This window comes from Harpia harpyja, chromosome 13, assembly GCF_026419915.1.
Source record: "Harpia harpyja isolate bHarHar1 chromosome 13, bHarHar1 primary haplotype, whole genome shotgun sequence".
NCBI lineage: Eukaryota > Metazoa > Chordata > Aves > Accipitriformes > Accipitridae > Harpia > Harpia harpyja.
The window spans coordinates 13,360,513-13,381,233 of NC_068952.1; the positions used below are offsets into that span (position 1 = coordinate 13,360,513).

The 20,721-nt window shown below is 41.3% G+C and overlaps 1 protein-coding gene across 3 annotated transcripts in view; it reads left to right on the forward strand.

Moving 5' to 3' along the window:
• Window positions 1–20,721, forward strand: part of BICRAL (BICRA like chromatin remodeling complex associated protein) — a 102,433-nt gene that overhangs the window by 56,981 nt on the left and 24,731 nt on the right. For 2 of the 3 annotated variants that reach the window (XR_008237954.1, XR_008237955.1), the window contains exon 16: window positions 17,596–18,177. The gene's annotated coding sequence lies outside the window, so the exon portion shown is untranslated. Of the gene's footprint in view, window positions 1–17,595; window positions 18,178–18,798; window positions 18,920–20,721 lie in introns of those variants that run through there. The other variant, XR_008237956.1, reaches the window with a different exon arrangement.

A 20,721-nucleotide genomic window follows, 5' to 3' on the forward strand; every position in this document is an offset into this window, starting at 1 on the left:
TCTTGTGTAACAGCAATGGTATTTACTGGTACAAGGTTTTGAAACCTGGGGTGCAGTGAGATGAAAAAAACCACCCTGATTGAGCACTCCCTGCACTTTTTAATGAGAAAACAATTTGTAAAAGTTATACCTTTCAGGGCAGTTTAAGATCTGACCATTCCTTCTCAGCAGTGATCTCTTAAGTTGCTTCTCTGAATCTCTTGTAAATTTAATGGTTTCCTATAGTAATAAAACAAAACCAGGGTTTTTAACCACTTATGATAGATCAGGTGGAACAGGAAACTATTACCAAAAATTCTGGAGCTTTCTGGGCTGGGGAAGGGGTATTTCTCTGGATTTAAAATTTCTGTATTTTATCAATTCTTGGTGACTGCGGTTTGCACATCAGTTTCATGATTCTCCACGAGGTGGAGGAAGCAGTTTATGCTTCGGCATGTGCCGGGATGCGGGCTCCGGCATGGAGAAGCAGCTGTGGGGTGGCTGTGCAGCTGTGCAGGGCTCCTGCTCCCCTCCTCTCCCACCGGGCAGCCCCCACACCGCCCAGTCTGTCAGGCTGCACAGGGGGAGGCTGCAAGGACAGGCTCTGAAGGTTTCTTGCTGGTTTGCTCCTTCTAAAAACCATAACAGGGATTTCAATATTGTGATTCATCAGGAAGTCTTCAAGGGCTTTGTGAAGGACGCTGACATGATCATGTCTGCTTTTCTGTTGGAGAAGCTTAGTCCTACAGCTGTGCAATGCCTGTCCTGTGGTCATACAGCAAGGTAGTGGCCGGGCTGGCAGGTAAACCTGGTTCTCTGAGATTCAGCGTGCCACAGTGTGTTCACTGTTAGAGGTCAATTTCACTGTAAAATTGGTGTTCTTTATGGATAAAATAAAAGTAGGAAAAATAACAGCTGATGTCTGTAATTAAAATATTGTAACATACTAGGTTTCTGCTAAGGGCTCTGATTTTGTGAATAGTGTTTCAGGTTTTCTGTTTACTGTAGTGGTATTTGGAAGGACTTACCTTGCACAATTAGCCCCAAGCTTGTGTCTCAGAGTCCTGTGTTTTCAGTCTTTGCAGCTCCTAAAAATCAAAATGCATGTAATTTGCAATTTCCTTTCCTTGTCTTAAACCCTGTCGTCCGATTGATTTTTATTTTTGCCTGTGATGAAACAGGTCAGCCCCAAATAGAAAATATTGGTTAGTTGTAAAATTCAATTTGGTTAATTTCTGTTGAAAAAAGATCTCTGTTAATACTCATGTACACACAATACAGCACTGCTTCTGTTTTAGCTGGTCATCTTATGGCAAATCATGCGAGTTATTTTTCAAGGTGTTAAAATGTGTTTGCAGTGGTGCTAAGGTTGTTTCTGAGTTGTACAGGGCTAACTCGATTGTATCAAGATTAAAAGCCATTGGAATGGGATGTTATTACGGTGGTTTACGATAAGTGAACACAGGAGTAGAACTGTAGACTGAAATAGTAAATTGCTTGGAAAGAAGGCTGGAAAGGAGTCTTGAGGAGCCATATCATCCTCCATACATGATCCGCTATGCCTATACCATTCTTGGCAGACGTTTGTCTAAGGTTGCAGTTACGAGCTTACACAAAAGGTCATTTTGCTTCCCTTCAGCCCAAACATTTTCTCTGAGCTGCTTGTTTCTGTGTTCCCACAAGCATTGTGTTGCCACAAATCAAGCATCTCTGAGCTGTAGTGTGACCTTAGAAAGAAGTGGGAGGTGAGGAAGGTAAATGGTAGACTTGATAAATGGTGTTGCCACCAGGGAAAATGTCCATGAATGTGTTCTTAAATGTACAAAGGAGTGTATTTTACAACGTCCCAAAGCTTTTATTTTCTGGAGGCAAGGGCAGACAGTTGTTTGGTTGGTTAGCTGATGCTTTCTTTTTTTTTTTTTTTTTTTTTTTTTTAGTTTACTGGTATTATTTGTGCCAGTTCCTTAAAGGAAATAAACCACAATTTTTATTTTTGCCAAAATACATGAGAGCTTCTTCCAGCATAGCTCTGTCAGTTAGGGCCATAATTTCTTCTTCCTTCTGATTGAAATACCTGTGATAGTAACTCATCTAGCTCATAGCCAGGACTTTGAAATTTCTGACAGCTTGGATATGTGATCTGTACTTCAGGTGAGGTTTGGTCTCTTTCGTTATGTGTGTTAGCTTGTGACAAACTAAATAATGTTAACATAAGCTTTACTGAAAGAGGTTTACAGGAGTCAAGCTTTGCTAGCTTCTGTGACAGCTAAAAGAATTACGTTTTGTTACTGAAGACTCAGCTGATTAGTGGCAATCTGTTAGTGTGGTCAGTCAGTCAGTCAGATGACCAAGCCCCAATTTGTCTCTGGAGGTTTGAAATTCAGGTGACTGTAGTTATGATTAATAGAATCTTAGCTTTAACAGAAATCATTGTGCTTCAGTAACATGGAAATTTAATAGTAATGTGCTTTCTCTGGGTGGAGGGGTAAATACAGGGAACACCCTCCAAACTACTTGAAGAAAAATGCATTTATCCTGAAGAACATAACCTTGGCCAGAGAAACCTGATCTCCGGAGCTGTGCTAATTATTTGAGTTAGCTGTCCTAGAAGAGGCAAAACTTATCTCCAGAGACCTGAAAGAACACGTTGGCTTTGCAATTGTATTATTGATACAGGAGTCAAGTTGGGCAGTACCTACATGGGAGGTAGGTCACATTTAGCAAGATGGGACAGCAGCTGCCTTAAAGCTTCACTCTGTTTTCTGTCTGGGTGAGAAGGGGAGGGACTGCCTCAAATTCTCCAGCAACAGCAGGTTCAGAGCAAAAACCAATGGGGACCCGCAGAGAAAGCTCTGATGGCTTCCCTTACAGGGTTGGGCTGGAGTGAGGACCACCATGTTGGTCTGGTCCGTGCTCTCCTCGGCGGGGGATGGCTCCTTGCCGATCCATGCCCAGGGCTGGGAACACCTGCAGTGCCTCTCAGTAGGTGCCCTCGGTGCTTCTTAAAGCCACCCAGCAGCCTCCAGCATGCACGACCTGGGATGTTGCTCTCGCTCCACTGCCAGTGACCTGTGTGGGAGAGGTGTTGCCATCTCTGCTGCACTAATGACTGTCCCTCCAGCCCTGTTGTCATGGACAATTGATATAAAATGAGGCAATAACAAGCAGTAGGAATCAAATTTTACTGGTGTAGGTCAGAACTCCAGCAGATAAAAGCAAGTGTGAAATGAACGCTGTCGTCTTCTTTTGGAGTGATGGCTTTAGTAGCTCAAACTGGGACCAGTCTCCCAATACAGGAAGATCTGTGTCTTAAAGCTTGCAACAGCATTTCTTTCCTGTGTAATTCATTATCCCGATTGCTAGTTCCCTTCAACACAAAGATGCTATCATTTCTAATCTTTTAAAAATCTTTATCAGGCCTCCTTTTATTTGCTGGTGGCTCAGGCTGACTGAAAAAAATAATCCATAAAACGTGGTGAAGTGAAAAATACACCAAAATTTCACTTCAATGCTCTGGCCAAATCTCTGGCCAAATCTGTCTTATGGGAGTTGCTACTCCAGCCTGCTCTGTGCTGGAGAGCCATTTTTCTCATCTTCACTTGTGCTGCAAAGTTGTGCTTCCTCTTATGCTGAGGCCAAACACATCCCAAGAAAAAACTGCTTGGTTTGCCAAACATGCAGCTGATGACACATGTATTTATGCTCCCTGGCAAACCAAGTTAAACAAACAGGGACTAAGTTGGGCAGACGTTATAGGAGGTAATACTTCATTGTAACTTGACTATGAGCAGCTTATTCTTCTTTCCAATTATGGCATCCCTTTGCATCATTTTCCCAAGAGAGGAGTATTCTGGGGAAAAAAATTATGGCATATAAAGTCTTGAAAGTGTAGTAACTGTACAGTAGGGGACAGTAGCTGCAATGAAGGGTCTGAGCACATCTGTCTCATTTCGTTTAAAGCATGGTTGTTTCTACCTCAGATATTAAACTGTTAAATTAATTCCTGAAAACTCAGTCACTTGGTTCTCAGTGTGCCTGAATTCAAGCTGTGTTTCAGTAACATCAGGTTCTGTGCAAATAAACAGTAGGTTTCAATTGTCTGCTGCTAATTATCACCCAAATTTGATTTGCACGCTCTTCAAAGGGACTCATATCTTTCCATTTAGTTATTTGTTTCAGTGTGATGAATCTTTAATTCAAACCAAACGTGGGTCAGTTTCCAACTGGAAAAAAAAATGTGAGGAATGTGTTTATCCGCGGTCATATCAGTGTCTCTCTTTAGTTTTATATATGTGGTGATTCATGGCCTCAGTGGGGAGGTGAATTTGTGTCAATCTGTGAATTGGCTTTGCCTGTTTGGCACATTTGTAAAGGGTTTGGTCAGTTGTAGAAGGGCTTAAATAATTGTGCCTAATGGAACGGTTCTGGTGGGCTTTAGAATAAGGAGTGCAAGTCCTGAAGTTACACAGGCACAGAAAAATCTCGTTAGACTTTGTCGTGGTTTAACCCCAGCCAGCAACTAAACACCACGCAGCCGCTCACTCACTCCCCCCCACCCAGTGGGATGGGGGAGAAAATCGGGAAAAGAAGCAAAACCCGCGGGTTGAGATAAGAACGGTTTAATAGAACAGAAAAGAAGAAACTAATAATGATAACACTCATAAAATGACAACAGCAATAATGAAAGGATTGGAATGTACAAATGATGCGCAGTGCAATTGCTCACCACCCGCCGATCGACACCCAGCCAGTCCCCCGAGCAGCGAATCCCCGCCCCCACTTCCCCGTTCCTATACTAGATGGGACGTCACATGGTATGGAATACCCCGTTGGCCAGTTTGGGTCAGGTGCCCTGGCTGTGTCCTGTGCCAACTTCTTGTGCCCCTCCAGCTTTCTCGCTGGCTGGGCATGAGAAGCTGAAAAATCCTTGACTTTAGTCTAAACACTACTGAGCAACAACTGAAGACATCAGTGTTATCAACATTCTTCGCATACTGAACTCAAAACATAGCACTGTACCAGCTACTAGGAAGACAGTTAACTCTATCCCAGCTGAAACAAGGACAGACTTCAACTCCCATCCTACCTATAAAAAGATGTCTATGTGAGGATGAAATGGAGAGATGGGATAACACTATCTAGACTGTTTTCTACTGCATTGAATCTGAACTTAAAAATGTGTATATTTTACCCAGGCTCCTTGGTTGTCACCGTGACCCTCTGCCATGTGCACAGCCATAAAATTTCAGTCACGGAACCGAAGGAATTCTGGACATTTTTCTTTTTAAAATAAAAAGAAAGCACCAAATGCAAGCAAGAGGGCTATAGCAACGATAAAATTTCATTGTAATAAGTACCACATGTGATCACAATTTATGAAGCAGACAATAAAGACTAATTTAAAAAGAGAAATCCTTCTATTCTCTTTCATGTGGCTAAAGGCAGCATCATTTCTGGCTATGTTTACTGGAGATTTATTCAAAGATTTAACACCCCCTTCTGTTTTTCTTCTCCTGGAAGCTCAGAGGAGGATACTTTATTAACTTGCTATTCTTTAGATTCACATCTGACCTCTGTTTTCTTTTAATGTGGAGGTAGTTGGTAAGAGTTTTGGGTTTTTTTCTTTAAAGAACACTTTCAAGATATTTCTGTAGTATGATGTAGCATTTCCTGCATTTATTTATTTTTTTCTAGTGACTGTAGTAGATGGACTTTCTTTTAGATAAGTCCATGAATACTATAAAACCCCTCCTCAAATTCTGTGTGTTGTCTTTTGATACTTTCATGATAGGTTATTTAATGCCTCAGCAAAAGAAGAACCTATTTTGGTTTGGTGCCCAAACAGTCAGCTAAGTCTGAACTGATGACCTAATGTAAAAATATTTGCTGCTGTCAGTGGAGGAAAGATTTCAACTTTATGGCAAATATTTCTTAAACCTCACTGTTTTGGGCTTCTGTCAGTCACAGTTAAAATCAGGGTCCTTCTGAAGTGGAGCTGTATTTACAAAATCAATATCATGTGCATTTTTACTGTGGCTGTATCTATAAGGTGCATCTCAACAGGGTTTGATACAGGGTATTCTTCTTTGCCAAATGGAAACTTTTCTGTTTGTCTAGATCAGTGTTTCTGGATTCCAGTGCTATGTGACTGGTTAATAATCTCCATAATATTTTTACAGTTTATTTTCAGTCCTGCCAAATCCAATCCAAATAGTTGTATGTTTTCTTCCTACAATGGAGGTAGAGTATGCACTGGTAGAATTGGTATGACATACAAGACACATTAGGATGTATAGGATAGAAATTTTATGTTTGTATTGTCTCAACATTTGTTGGCGAAGGCAGGGGATCTTACTTAACAAAAACAAAAGTAATAATAGGCTTAGGAACAGGTACTTGCCTGTCCCAGTAGGAGTGGGATAAATCTTAAGGTAGGCACGTTCAGATTTGTAGATGTATTTCATGTAAATTCTGTGGGTGTTTTGTAAGATTTGGTTGTGATGTATGTAGGCACTTCTTCTGTCCTCATATCTGTGGCTATTCTGCTCAGGTGATGAACAGCAACATGAGAAAGACACTGCCTTTTTACACTCTCAGGGCCTTCAGATAATATCTAAAATTATTTGTCTCTGTTAGAGTGAAGCCCTAAAGGAATGGTCACCTCTGTGCAGAGATTTTGGGAGTGGATGGTGGTTGGCTCTGTTAAGTTCTTCAATGGTTTAGCCATAATCTTCATAGGAGTTGGAGCTCACTTTAGTAAAACCTGAGCATTCACCTTTTTAATGAACTTCTGTCTGCAGGTTAGCTGCCTGGAGCAATGTTTATACCATACAAAGCACAATGCCATTGCTAAAACATCTTGGAATCATGCTGTTTTATGGGAGGGTCTCTGTTCCCATTCTCGTTCTGCCAAAGACTCTGAGTTGAGACTCTGGGAACTTGTGAATGTGATGGATACTGTTTGAAATCACCAGTTCTGAATGAACACATGGGCTTTCTGTTGGGCCATTGCATAGCAATAACTGGTATCCTTCAGGATTTGCATTCCTCTCACTTGTTGCACAGTTCTCCATAGTCTAGAATTTCTCTTTGAATTGAAAATTCAGAGAAAACGAGGGCTTGAAGATGGGTTCCAACTCGTATACCTTCCCAGGTAAGGGAAAAGACATGGGAGAACCTCCTGATGACACAATTTTCTGACTTTCAGGTCATTTCTTGTTGTGTATCTAGGTCTAAGTGCAACCATTTCTGTGGGAACAATTCTGAGCTCTGGTCCTTCATTTTAATTCCTTCCAAGAGGAGGAGAGTGACCTGAAGTTCTCTTCTAGCTAGGTAGTATAGAGTAAGTGGATTTTAAAGTAAAGATACATTTTTGAAGCTATGTTTACTTTAAAATTCTTTAGCTTCAGAAACGGGTCTTTTTTTTTTTTTTTTTGAGGTACCGGACTGCTTGAATTTTTCTCAATGTTTGCTGTTTGTAGTATCATGGAGGAGGAAGATTTCCCACTCTGTAGTCTTTCACTCACTCTTTCTGTTGGTCTGTGACCCCTTTCTCTTAGAAAGCTTTTTAACTGAAGTGGTCTTTTGATGTCTAGTTTTTTAGCCAGCTTTGTTACTTTGGCCAGGAGCCTTATGTTGTTGACTCATCACTTATAAAGAAGATACTTAACTGCAAACACCCTGATGCATTCTTGGTAATTCAACACATAGCCTTCTATTTACATAGATCAGTTCAATTGTAGAGGAAATTCTTAAAATTTTCCAGACTGGACAAGAAACTAGAATAATACTTTGCTTTGCGTATCTAGTAACTTTAGTTCATTGACTAGTTCAGTCTAGAATAGTTTGCATCCCTACTGCATATTATTGCTCATAAACCAGTAACACAGACAGTCTGTGTGTGTCAGAGCTTGTGTCCCCAACTTCGTGCTGGACACTTGCACCTGGACTATCTGAGACTCAGATTGCCTTTATGTATGTAGGAATCAACTCTACAGTATTTGTTTATTTCTGCTTTTGGTTCAGCAAGTCTGTTAAAGTAAAGTGAAGTATTACTTTAGATTCTTCTCCAGTCCTAAAGTAATTTGAGTTGTTCATATAATTACAGTCAGAAAATAAGTATCAAATGAAGAAATGTGGAGAAAACCAGGTCAATCATATATGATTTTAAATAGGTTTTCCAAAAAATACTACTTGGTACAGCTCAGTCCTGAATTGAGAATGGGGAGAAATTCGCTGACCTCCATAAACCTTCAATGGGGCATGGCAGAAATAAGCTCCGTGGAGAGCAAAGACAGACATTCTATCCACTAAAATTTCTCTAGTATATCCTAGCTAATCTTTACACCTGAGGAGTTTGGGGGCTGATGTGACCCCCCATGCTGCTTTCACACCTAGGTAACTTTATTAATTTCATCAGGGTGAGGTCAGGAAATTCTCAAAGCACAGGGCAGGTCCATAACGGAACTTTTATAAGGGCTCCAAGATTAGTGGTGTCCAGGGCATAAAAACACTTTGAGAAAAGTCTTTGACAAAATATCCACGTCTTTTCCCCCCTATGTTGCTATTAAGAAAAATGGGCCTTTCCTGTCTGGCGGAGAAACCTTGTCACAGTTATCCATGCCTTTGACGCCTTGACACCGTATTATGTTATCGCCATGCACTCCATACTGGGCTGTGTGCTGAGACCCTTGGAAACTGGAGCTGGTGCACAATGTGGAGCTTCATGCCAAGAACACTTTAGATCAGCTCTGCTGGTTGTTAATAAGTTCCTGGGCAGAATTCAAGGTGTTAGTTTGAACCTATAAAGCCCCAAATGGTTACCCAGGAGGCTGCTTCCCTTCCTGCAGCGCAGCACTTGTAACTGAGATCAGCCAGAAACACTTGACCTCAGCTTTGGAATTCACTTCCCAAATCCATCCACCTGGGCTGGGGTCTGTCAAAAGTTAGTGTGTGCTGTAAGCTCAGCTTGTCTGCCTGATGACCTGGTAGGGGATGGTGTGAGGTGCTGGGGGTTTGCTTTATGCTGGTGGTGGAGTGTAATTTTACCTACTGGTGAGTGGTTGGTTTTTTTGGTTTTTGGTTTTTTTTTTACCCCTTTATGCTAGAAAGAACAGTGTATTTTTTTTGAAATGATACCATTTATACCTGCAATCATGTGGCTGGAACTGAGGCCATTGCCAACTGCATTTTAATTAATTACATTTCTGAATCCATTGAAATCAGTGGGAGTATACAACTCATTCCCTGGTACTGGGATTTACTCCCTTGAGCAAAATTTTTGAGATCAGATAAGAATCTGTAAAGAAGTTCTATGTAAAGATGGATGAGATCAGGAAACCCTGATAACAGGACTTCTCTTGAAGACTGAGATCAGTGATGCGCCATTATAGAGCAGAAGTGTCAGCTGGAGAAAAGAAAGCAAAGACAAACAATAGTGTAAGTGTTTAGCAATAGAAATAATAGTACAAATAATAATACGTAGCTGTTTTAAATGGGAAGCCTAGGAAAAGTCCAGTCACTTGATGAGAGAAAGATCTGTTGCTTTTCTGTTTGTTTCACCTGGAACTGTCAGGAGACGGAGGATAAGGCATTACAAAGCTGTGAGTATATATAAATCCAAAAGCTGGAGTATTTTATTCACCAGTGGCTCATCCCTAATATTGTTTGGCTATAGACCAAAGTTCCTGTCTGATAAGACAGGATGTAAAACTGTGAGTAATCCATCCACCAAACAGCACAAGCCAGATTTTTCTGGTTTTGTGTGTATAAACAGTTTGTCCCTGCATTTTTATTCCCATTTGTTTAGACAGATCCCAAATTTAGGTGTTGCACTATGTGGTCGTCCACAGGAGAGAGGCACTGAACCCCCAGTGAACTCCACGGGCCTCCCACCCACAGACCCTCAAAAACACTAGGTCCCAATGCAGCACATTCTTTCATAGAGAAAATATGTCAGACGCTGGATAAACCCAAACTTAATTTTTTTCTGCTTTCAGCCTCCCAACTATGGGGATATAGCTGTTTTAGACAACCTGGAAAACTGCCTCTCCTTCTTAAAGCCCTTACATATTCACACAGTGAACAAACCCCACACGTCTGTCATGACAAAAGGCTTTTCTTCAGAGGTAGAGCCATCCCTATGTACTCATGATTTTTCTAAACTGTGCGTTCATTGCCAGTAAAGAACTTCTTTTCCCTAGGAAATCGCATGTCCCAGCTCTAATAAGTTTATTTGTAAGTCTGATTGACATATGATGGGACAAAGTTAGACTGACAGTGAGTGTTTCATTGATGTGAAATTTTACACCATATCTGGACATAGTATATACTTGGTTTATGATCCAGCTGGGCATGCTTGTTAGTTATTGTTGAGGTCAATCAAAGTGTAATTGTAACATAGGGAGAGACGGTCCCAGGGCTACAAAGATTTGTTTCCAACAGCTGCTATTCATTACTCATTAAACTCTACCTTCTGTTTTTGAAATTAATAACCCTTGGCCTTCTAACAAGGCATCAGACTTTAAGAATATAGATTTAAAAATCAAAGATGCACTAGTTTCATCCCCAGACAAGTGAGAGTACAAAGCACTTTAGCTAGTAATAGTAGTTGGCTGCAGAACTTACTATTTCTGCTTGTGGAAAACCAGATGTGAGTTAATTAACCTGAAATTTACAGGCAGTGTATGCTGAATGTGAGAGAACTGACTGGTGTACAATAAACCCCAAACTTATGGAAGTCAGGGGGAACACTCAAAACTTCAGTTAAATAAAATTTCATCAAAATTCAGGCGAAGTACAGTATCACAGGTTTACAGCGAGGGAATATCAGATTAAACAGAGTTTATTCAAATTGGCACTTGCACCTCCATTAAATTAGCGATTTTCTAAGGTCCAGTCACTGTTATTTCTCGGAAATATAGCACAGGCTTTGGCTCAGGGTGATGGTGGAAGGAGGCACATGACGTTTCTCTCCCATGAATCCCATTCCTGTGTCCCTGTGATTGTTGCTCCACTGAGATGGCACATGTTAAAGGTCTCAGGACAGCTTTGGAGCATGGCTGGGGACAGGGAATGCTTCACTGCCAAGTGCTAGCTCTGCAGTCCTGCCGAGCTCTTGTGCAGCTTCGTTTGTTGCTGCTGAAAAGCAGCTACAGAGGGACCTGGAAATTGTGGATGCAGTCCTACTGAGCTTATTTGACAAACAGTATTGTTTTGGGAGTGTTTTCTGTATCTGGGTGAGGGAGGTGTTTTTTGATTCCATGAACCACAGAAAGAAAATAGGGATATCTGTGAGTGATTTGTTTGAATGAAAGCTGTAATTTTTTACTTGCAATATGAGTTGTCTTGTCCACTGCAAATTTGTAAACTGCAACAGTTAGTGACTACTGTTTCAAGTGGTCTCAGAACAAAGCAGTCAAATGTATAGCTATCAGTGGTGATATGGGATTAAAAAAAAAGTTATGTAATTAGCTGCAAGGCAACTTTGTGACAGGCCTATACCCACATATCTATCTATCTGCAAAGAAAAAAAATATTTTTAAATCTTTACCTTTTTCAGTGGAAATATTTCAGCCTCTCTGTGGTGCGAGTTCCGATGCAGGATCCTGCGCTCTAAAAACAATTTAATGAGGGGAAGACATTCTCTTTGAGTTCTACCCTACCAAACCTCCACTGGAACAGACAAAAATTTTCTAGAGTTCACAACTAGACAACACCATCTTTGATGAGATTTCTACTGTTGTGAGACACCCACCTGCCTGAAGATCGGTATCCTTTCACTGCAATGTCCTATCTATACATTGGTGGTGAGTGACGATGGTAGGACTCGTTACACTCTCTGAGACATCCTGCCTTCCAGACGTGTTGGGCACCATTGCTGAATAGTGGAGTTTTAAAACCTGTGTCTCTTTCTCCAAAACATTGGACTATTCTGTATTGGCATGAAACAAACTTGCGACACAATTTCCCTCCAACAGTTATTACAAGTTTACAAATTGTAATAGTGAGCACCTCAAATTGTGCTTATGTTTCTTCTTGAGTTTTATGTCAGAGCCTGTGGAAAACTTATTTCAGTTGACTTCAGAGGATGCTGGGTCCAGCCCAGGCACATCCAGGCACATTTTCCCCATTTCATCACTTTGTCATCACAAAGTGCTAATACGCTGTGGCTGAAATGTATACGGGATATTGTTCTGAGGCTGGGTGTCTCAGTGCAAGCCATCTATGGGAAATATGATTACATTTACTGTAAAGCATGATCATAAGACCAGTAACTATGGTAGTATATCATAAAGTTAATTGAAACTGGTCTAAGACTGTTAATGCAGCCATCTTTCTACTCTCTGAATCAGTCTCTCATATCCTTTTCTTTCCTGTGTAAATTCCACTACTTATTCATGTGGAGTACTCTAAACCATCACTAAATGTTACATTTATGACATGTTTCTAAGCAAACATTGGGATATCCATTGCACATGAGCATGCTTCCTCAGCACTACTGGCCTTGTTGGGTAGCTTATCTCCTGTTCTGCCTAAGTCTGACCTTTCATGTTTAGTTACTTTAAAGACACTAGAAAACCAACTATCTACTTAATTTCCTTGTAGCTTGGGGGTAAGGTTAAAATATCATGTAGCTACCGTATGTTTGACATTATACAGCCACAAGTGATAAGCAAATATTTTCTTTTTAAATACACGCTACATTTTGCAAGAGTACATAACAAGTATTTTCATTCCTATTCTTTGTCCTGGAGAAGGCCTGGTGTTGTTAAATATAAAAAGTTGCCACTGGTGTTTATCTTACTAAATCTGTTCACATCAATTGGTTCTGCCTACCTCATATTTCAAAGTGAAATGGTGGGGAAAGGTTGTATAGATTGCCTTTCTCTTCAGTTCTCAGCTTAAGGGTGTCCTGTTTGTAATTAAGGAACAATTTCTTTTGTGATGGTAGTCAAGAAATTTTTCTTTCTTATGTCTCTCTCTCTTTTCTTCACATAATATTTGGAAAGGTATGCGGAAGCCAGAGAACAGTTAATGCAGTTGGAAAATTTGTTGCTATAGAGGTAATTTGTTTTATTTTTTTGAGAAAATCTGAAACAGCTTCTGTATTGTGTATTCAAATTCAAATCCATATACTATCAGCAGCGAATTTGGAGGTAAAGGGCTGAATGCAAAGGTTTTGATTGCAAGGCCATCTGGCATTATTATGAAAAACGTTCTTGAATGCTTAAAAGAAACCTAAACCACATTGCTTAGTAGGTGCTGACTCCAATGAAATTGAATCATCTTGGTGCAGGTTTGTTGTCTGACTGTTGGAGAGACTGTGGGAAAATCAGCGCTTTCTATACTGATGAAGTGCCTGTGGCTGAGAATCATGATTTTAAGGGAAAAAATGCAAAATGGAATGTCTGGCATGTTGAAGCAAAATATTTTAAAATTGTAGCTTTTCTTTTTAACTTCTTGGAAGATTCATGCAAGGTGTACCTTTTTAGAAGACCAGAAGGAGATAGTAAATCCATTGTTGCTCCAGTCCAGTCCTAGAAAGATAGACAGTGAAGAAAGATAAAATCTATTTGTCATCACAGAATGGTCTGAAAGTGTTTGGGCAATACAGAGAAATATGTTTCTAGAGAATATGGAGACTGGTATTATTTGGGTCGATCTGAAGTCTGAGTTTTCAGATTTCTGTGAAACTCGGATTTGCTTGCCTGCTTTTCTTAAAGTCTGTGTGCTCTGTTTGCTTACAGCCTTCACTGCTTGGATGGAACCGAAGGGATTAGCAATGGGATGTAAGGGCTTTTCTATCTAGGTCAGATTGGATTTAGCACTGGCTGAAAATGACACCAGTTGTTTAGTATTCTGGATCAAATGTACAGTGGCCAGATTCATAGCAGTCTGGGTCATCTGAGGTCATAGTGCAGCTGAAGTTGAGCAAACATAGCCAAAGCTGAAGCAGCATTTTCAGACTGCTAAGCAGGGAAGAACAGCACTGACTATTCCCACACAAGGTTTCATTCGTGTGTATTTCCTCTTCCTTTTTGAGGCTGAACACTTTATTCCTAGATGCCACATGTAATGCATTTATGAGCTAGGAAAGCATGCATCAGGCCAGGCATAAATCTGATGAATTGTTTTTAGTTTGAATTCTGGAGTATGAACTGCTTTGTCACTTCTCTGAATTAAGAGGCTGTTTCTGAGGCTGTCAGCAGGTTCAAAAGGTCCTCCTTTAGGATTTGAGGGGGGGAAGATATTTTTTATCTTTTCACTTTGTACAAGATTTTTTTCAAAATAAAAAAAGTAATTAGGAATGAAGAGTCTAAATATCCCATTCAAAAATGTAGATATAGAAAGCCTTGATCACTTCAGATTACTTTATTTCACCTTTAACTTGGTGGACTCATTTCCACAGACAATGCTAGTTCTGGCGAAACAGGCGGCAAGCAGGTTCCCTGGACTTCCCACCATGCGATGCTGGAGCTCCTGCCACAGACACGGTCTCTTGTCCACCTGACGGGCTGTGATGGGAGCACACAGCCAGTCAGAGAAAGAAAGGGAAGGTGGGATCAGTGACATGTTAATCTTCCTTATGAGTGTTTCTGCACTTCCCTTTCCTTTGCTTAGCAGAGAAGGGAATTGGAAAGAAAAAGGAACTGGTTTCTGCTTTGGCACCAAGGCCCTGCCTGCATGGCAATTCAGTAGGTTGTGAGAAGCAAATGCTGTTTGCCCCGGTTTCCTTGTCACCAAGCTGGGTTACTTGCATCATGCGTGAGGGAGAAGGTTCAAACCGTAATGCACTGGATGACAACAAACAGCCAAAAGTCGAAAGAATGGGGATTTAAATTTTATCTGACTTCTACATACCAAGCCAGGTGTATCCACCATGCTTGTTGCTGTAGTATCTGAGAACTACAATTCATTTCTTGTTTGAAATAGCAGAGCCCTGGTTCAAGGCCTTCATTTTGTATTGGTGAAGTAGTTCAGCCATGCAAAAGTTCTAAGATTTATAAATTTGGCAAAGTATGGGACCTTCTCTGTAACTGAGATCTTTTTCATGACATGGGACAATGAGCTTCAGTGACTTTGCAGTTGCAGACATGATGAGCTGCGTTGGTAGAATATTTCCTGTTTGGGGCAGATGAGATGTCATAAATCTTCATTCTCTCTGTGTTAAATTGTGCGTTAGTGAAGATAGAATTTTCTTTGATATGAAACCAGGTTAAAAGAAGAATTCTGATGAGACAAACCCAGAGATAGTGAAAATGGCAAATGAGGATACAGGGGAAATGATGGATCCTGAAGAGGAATTTTTATGTGGACAATGATAAATTCTGTACAGCTATACTTGAATATTTTTAACATTTGCATTAAAATCTAAGAGATGCATTTACATGCTACTGGTACAGATAATTACTGAAAAATTTGGCACTGGATTTTGGGCACAAGATGGATTTCACTACAAGTACACCTCCTCCATTCCCATAAAACACAGCCTGTCCCTCTATGTATAGTTCGTCTTGCCTTATTCCACAAAAAGGGTCTGCAAATGAGTAACTAAAAGGTAGAAGGGACGATTCACCCAAAATGCTGTCTGCAGGGCTCAGTTTGATGCTCTCACCAGTCTCACGTGCAGCACGTCAAGAAATGAGCCCTCATGTTAGTTGCTTAGTATGTCCTCGGTTTGACTCACTGCTGCTCACTGTTATTCCAGTTTGATATTGAGGTAACACCATGGGAGTGACCTCCAAGCTTTTTACCTCTCTGTCTCATCGAGGCATTTATTAAGCATCCAGTCATCTTGTTAACTGAGTGCCTTTCAGTCCTGTGCATAAGGCTGGCAACTCTGACAAGGGTACAGCATGCATTGCTGTTGTATATCCACTACATCTTCAGGACCAAATAATTCGGAGCTTGGTGGTATACAGAAAATCTCTTGATACCTGCAGATTGGTCACATATGTCATAGCATAAAGCACACTGAAATAACAAGGGACTTTACTACAGACTGAAAGGTCACCTTCAATAACAATTATTCCATTTTTACAGCTTGCCTTCAGTCACGATCAGGCTGCACATTTTTGTGTTGCTTTCATTTTTCTCACTGATATTGGATGTTTTAAGGAGGTAAACCCTGGCCTCATCTATCATTCTGTCAAATGCTGCACATCAGACCTGTACTTGAATTATCAGTTGCATGTGGATTGTTACCTGTCTCAGTTCTGATCTGTTTCTGTTTTCCATATGATACAGCTGGTGTAGGGTTTTTTAATCATATAAAAGCTATAACCTGGAAGAACCAACATTAATTTCCTCTGGAGCCTTATGAAAAGTATCAAGGGTGCGCCTGACTTGTGGTGACAGAGCTTTTCAGCATAGTCTGAGAAAGAACTGCTTCTGGGCACACATGGCAGCCAGATATAACTTACACGCACAGCGGCATACATAGAGTACTAGTTCATTAACTTTCCCTTCATGAATCTGCTAACCAGATACTTTACTAGCACTTTTAATGTACCATCACATGTTTGGGGTCAGATACTAGTAATACCCAGCTGCAGATCAGGCTGAGTTTCCATAAGACCTCAAACAATAGTGATTAGGTGAAAGCTTAATACCTTTAGAGTCTTATAAACCCTCTGTCTCATATATATTACATCAGGCATTCATGAAAGGGAAGACAGAATAAATTAGTCAATGTAAAATGTATCCGGAAGCCTAAGATAATCCTGTAATTCCCAGTATTATCCCTAATAACGTGACCCTAGAACCAGTGATGAAATGGAACAACAAGGTCATTGCATGCCAGGGTTCAGATAAGATCTTCCGTGGATTCTTTCCTGCAAGATCTAACCAAAGAAGTTGAAAGTAATTTGAAAAAACTCTTGAAAGTAGTCTTTAGTCTAAAGGGATTAGGAGCCCACAGATGAATATGATGTTCCTCAATCTCCCTGAAAAAAAAGCTTTGCTGAGACAGCCTCAAATCACTGCAAAGAAATCATTATAATTCAGGAACCTGGGGTCTGTTTCCTCAATTCCCAGGCACAATGCAGCAGATACTAGGTATGATTAAGAAATGGTGTGAGGGTACTTTAAATGGACCCTGTATGGGCAGCTGATTGAAAAAGCTTCTGGAAGGGGCATGCATCTGGGCTAGGTTCCTAAGAAAAGGAGAGCAGCATTTTGGAGTTACCTTTATCTTCCTCCTAGAGCTGCAGCAGACGTGGTGAGGGTGCAAGGTGAGCCATGCAGCAGTCCTCAGCTGGAGCGCTTGCACCCTGGCCTGATAAGCCACCTGCAGTGACTGCAGTAGGTTTTTTTTTCTTTTTGTGTGAGACAGGTACCACCAGCAGGAGCTGACAGATAAAAAGGGAGTGGGGGAAGTGGTTGACATGAAGGCTGATGTTCAACCGGTCCTGTGCACACAGCTGTGTGGGGAGGAGATGGGCGCTTGTGGCCCTCTGGTTCTTAGGATCCTGGGATGACTGTAACGGAGGGGCCAGCAGCTGGGATAACAGCAGTCTGATGGGCAGGCCACCAAAACTGCAGTGGCACATGCCCTGAGCTGAGAGGGGAGTCTCTGAAACCAAGAAAAAATTGTTTTTTGTTTTCTCCTCACAGACAAAAGACAGGTACCAGCAGAATGTAGCTGACCCCAAGGTATCTGCTTATAAATTACTGGTGCTGGTGATGTCTGGGGCTTAGTACCATGTAGTCCTCCTTGAAACCACTCCCTATCTGTTCTTCCCATAGGATCCTAGGAGAAAGGGTAAGCAAGAATTTCTTGTTCCCACTGGAGTAGACTATGAACGCAGGAGGACTTTCTATGATTTTCTCTGGAAAGGAACTGTGGTTGGGACATATGGTCTTTTAATTCAGAAAAATCTTGTATTTTCCAGGGTGCTTGCCATAAGTCAGGGAGAGTTTGGGCTCATGGCAAAGATGGGTAGGTGGAAAAGCTGTTTTTGTTTTTGTTTTTTTTTTTTTTTTTTTTTATTTCTCCAGTTTGGGCTCTGACACACAATGTTTCACTCTGTTGTTTGAGATTTTGCCACTAAATCCTTGGGAAGAAAGAACTTTCTTCCCCATTGCAAGGCTGGTATTGTTTGGGATACCCTGCTGGGCTTCTGAAGAGAAGTGATGACAGACACCCTGCAACAGACGTGAAAACCAGCTCTGGAATCTGAACAGCAAATCAAGCATGTGAGCAAAAGCTATGCTGACTTGTGTGTGTCTTCATTGTCGCCTGCCAGTTTCAAAACAGGCTACGTAAGTGTAGCACTTTAAATGCTTCTTGGGAAAATGGGCTGCTTTGAATAACTGAAGAGAAGTGTAATGTAAAGATAACTTATAACTATGAAATGTACAATAGTGCAGTTTCTGGAGAGACAATGCAATATGGAGATCTGAGCTGTAAAAGCCTGTAAGTCAGATAAACCACCAGGGATTCACTTTTACCATAGTGAGAAGACTCCCAGTCCTCAGTTTGGATGTGAGATGTCTGCACCCAATCAGAAAGAGCTGAGCCCCTTAGACAATTACAATTAGATCGTTAAATGCCTGGCTGTATCATTAACTTTATATTGTAATAATAAAAGGGTAGTGAGAACCTCCAGTAAAAGAGTCAGATGATGTTCTGTTCCCAGCCTGTGATTCCTATGGATTATGGGCATAGTTGCAGCCAACACACAGCACAGTTCCCATGTGAACAGATCTGGTTTCAAAATCACCGCTATGAAATAAACACAAGAGTCTCAGGCAAGTGAGCTCTAGCCCACTTTGGTTTAACAGCAGAGAGTGATTCCTGCATGTAAACATTTCCAGTGCTGTGGAGCCTAAAGGGATGTTGTGCTCTGACCTTGCCTCACCTGGGAGCAAAACAATGAAGATGGACGAATTGCTACGTTCACAGCAACAGAAGAGTGGGAGGAGAGAGACAGCATAGGTCTAATGTGGTTAACCCAGGCTTGGTTAATCAAGGGCTGTCTGGGGTATAGAGAGGCAGCCTTGAGGCAGGGAGGGTGACAGCAGCAGCTTTCACTCCCCATAGCAAAGGGAACTGTGTCTGCTAGATCTACTCATACTGAAGGAAGAGGAACCTTATACTAATATACCTCATCAGATCAGACAGCAAAATTGGTCACTTAGCACACCTGAAAATGCTTGTCAGAATCTTATTTTTCTGTTTTCCTGTTTCTGGCTTGGTAACCAAATATACTTATAGGTTCTACAGGGGTTAATTCATTGGGGCTACCTTGGGGATAGAAATATTTGGAAACGCTGGAATCCCTGTTTCTCCAAGTGTTAGTGGATGTTATCTGTTCATGTCCGACTGTGTCTTCGATATCTTCAGATGGAAGGTGATGGTGACACCCCAAGCCATTTCATGCCAGCCATATATCACTGTTTTGGCACCAGTCTGCCTTTGACATCTGACCTAAGTACTATCAGTTGTAGTACATTCAATTGCCTACAAAAGCCATCTTTCTGCTGTAAGGAATACCATTTCCTGTAGCTCCTGACAAACCCAAGGGGGCAGAGAACTCACTGGACAGGGCTCTTCCCTTGAGACTGTCTGCAATGCCTGTTTCCACTGTAGAAGAGGCCCTCTTTGTTCTCATATGTAGCTTGCACCTTTGAGGGCAGCTCAGCCTTGCACAGGGGACACGATGGATAGCACTTGCTGAATGAAGGAACAGTTATTCAGTGTCTCACTTTATTATTCCATGGTTTTATGCCAGCTCTTCTGGGTCATATATGTTTCCAAAGTATCCTTTATATATAAAGCTCTCTCTTTTTGTGGACTTTTCTGTGGTGCTGCTGCTGAAGTTATCTGAGACTTTCATAGCAATGCATACATTTTTACTCTGCCCCTGTGAGGTGAGGAGATGGCCCAAACCAGTGGTAGAGGGGTTTAAGACTGCAACAGGGATGTTGAGTCTCCGATAATTTCAGCTGGTTTTGTGAGAGATTAGACAAATCTGGTTCAGACTCTCACCCTGAGGTGAGACTCCCAGAATTGGTGACCATCTGTGGGGAACTGGGAGTGCCTGAGCTGCCTAGAGTCACCTGAAACCATTGCCCATCACCAAGAGTAAACCTGAATTGCTGAGAGCAACATTCACGTGCTGGAGCCATGAAAATGGCTGTCCCTGCATTCACTTTGCACCTTCCAGTCTTCCCAGCAAAAAGGCAGGATGAGGAAGAAAGCAAGAGAGATGTAAAAACCTGTGAATGGTAAATAGGCAGCTCATCTCTGTGGTTTTTTTAAAATCTCCCTCAGCAGCGTCAATGTTCAACAGGGATGTAATCCTGCCCCACTGATGATGAAAAAAGTTTTTTTTTCCCCACTATTTTCAGCTGGACCTTTATCAAACCTACTGCCCAAATCCAGGTCATTTTGTGCACCAAAACACTCTGAGCACTCAAGTTGAGAGCCTTAATGCTCTGACTTTTTTTTTTTTTAAACTTCTACTCTTTTTAATGTGATTCCTGGGGAGCTTTGTACAAAACCCTTCACCCTGAACATTCACGATACAGACTCCCATGTGATCATCAACAGGTCTGAACTGTTAGAGCCAAGCACAAACCTGACTCATGTGAAGCAATATGCTCTCAGACTAAAGATGCCACAGTCTTTCTGAAAACTTGGGGGAGACTCCCTAAGAGCATCAAAGTGTGAGAAAAATCAGTACAGGAGATCCTATCCTTGCAAAGATAGCGGTAGCTGAAATGTTCATTTTGCCA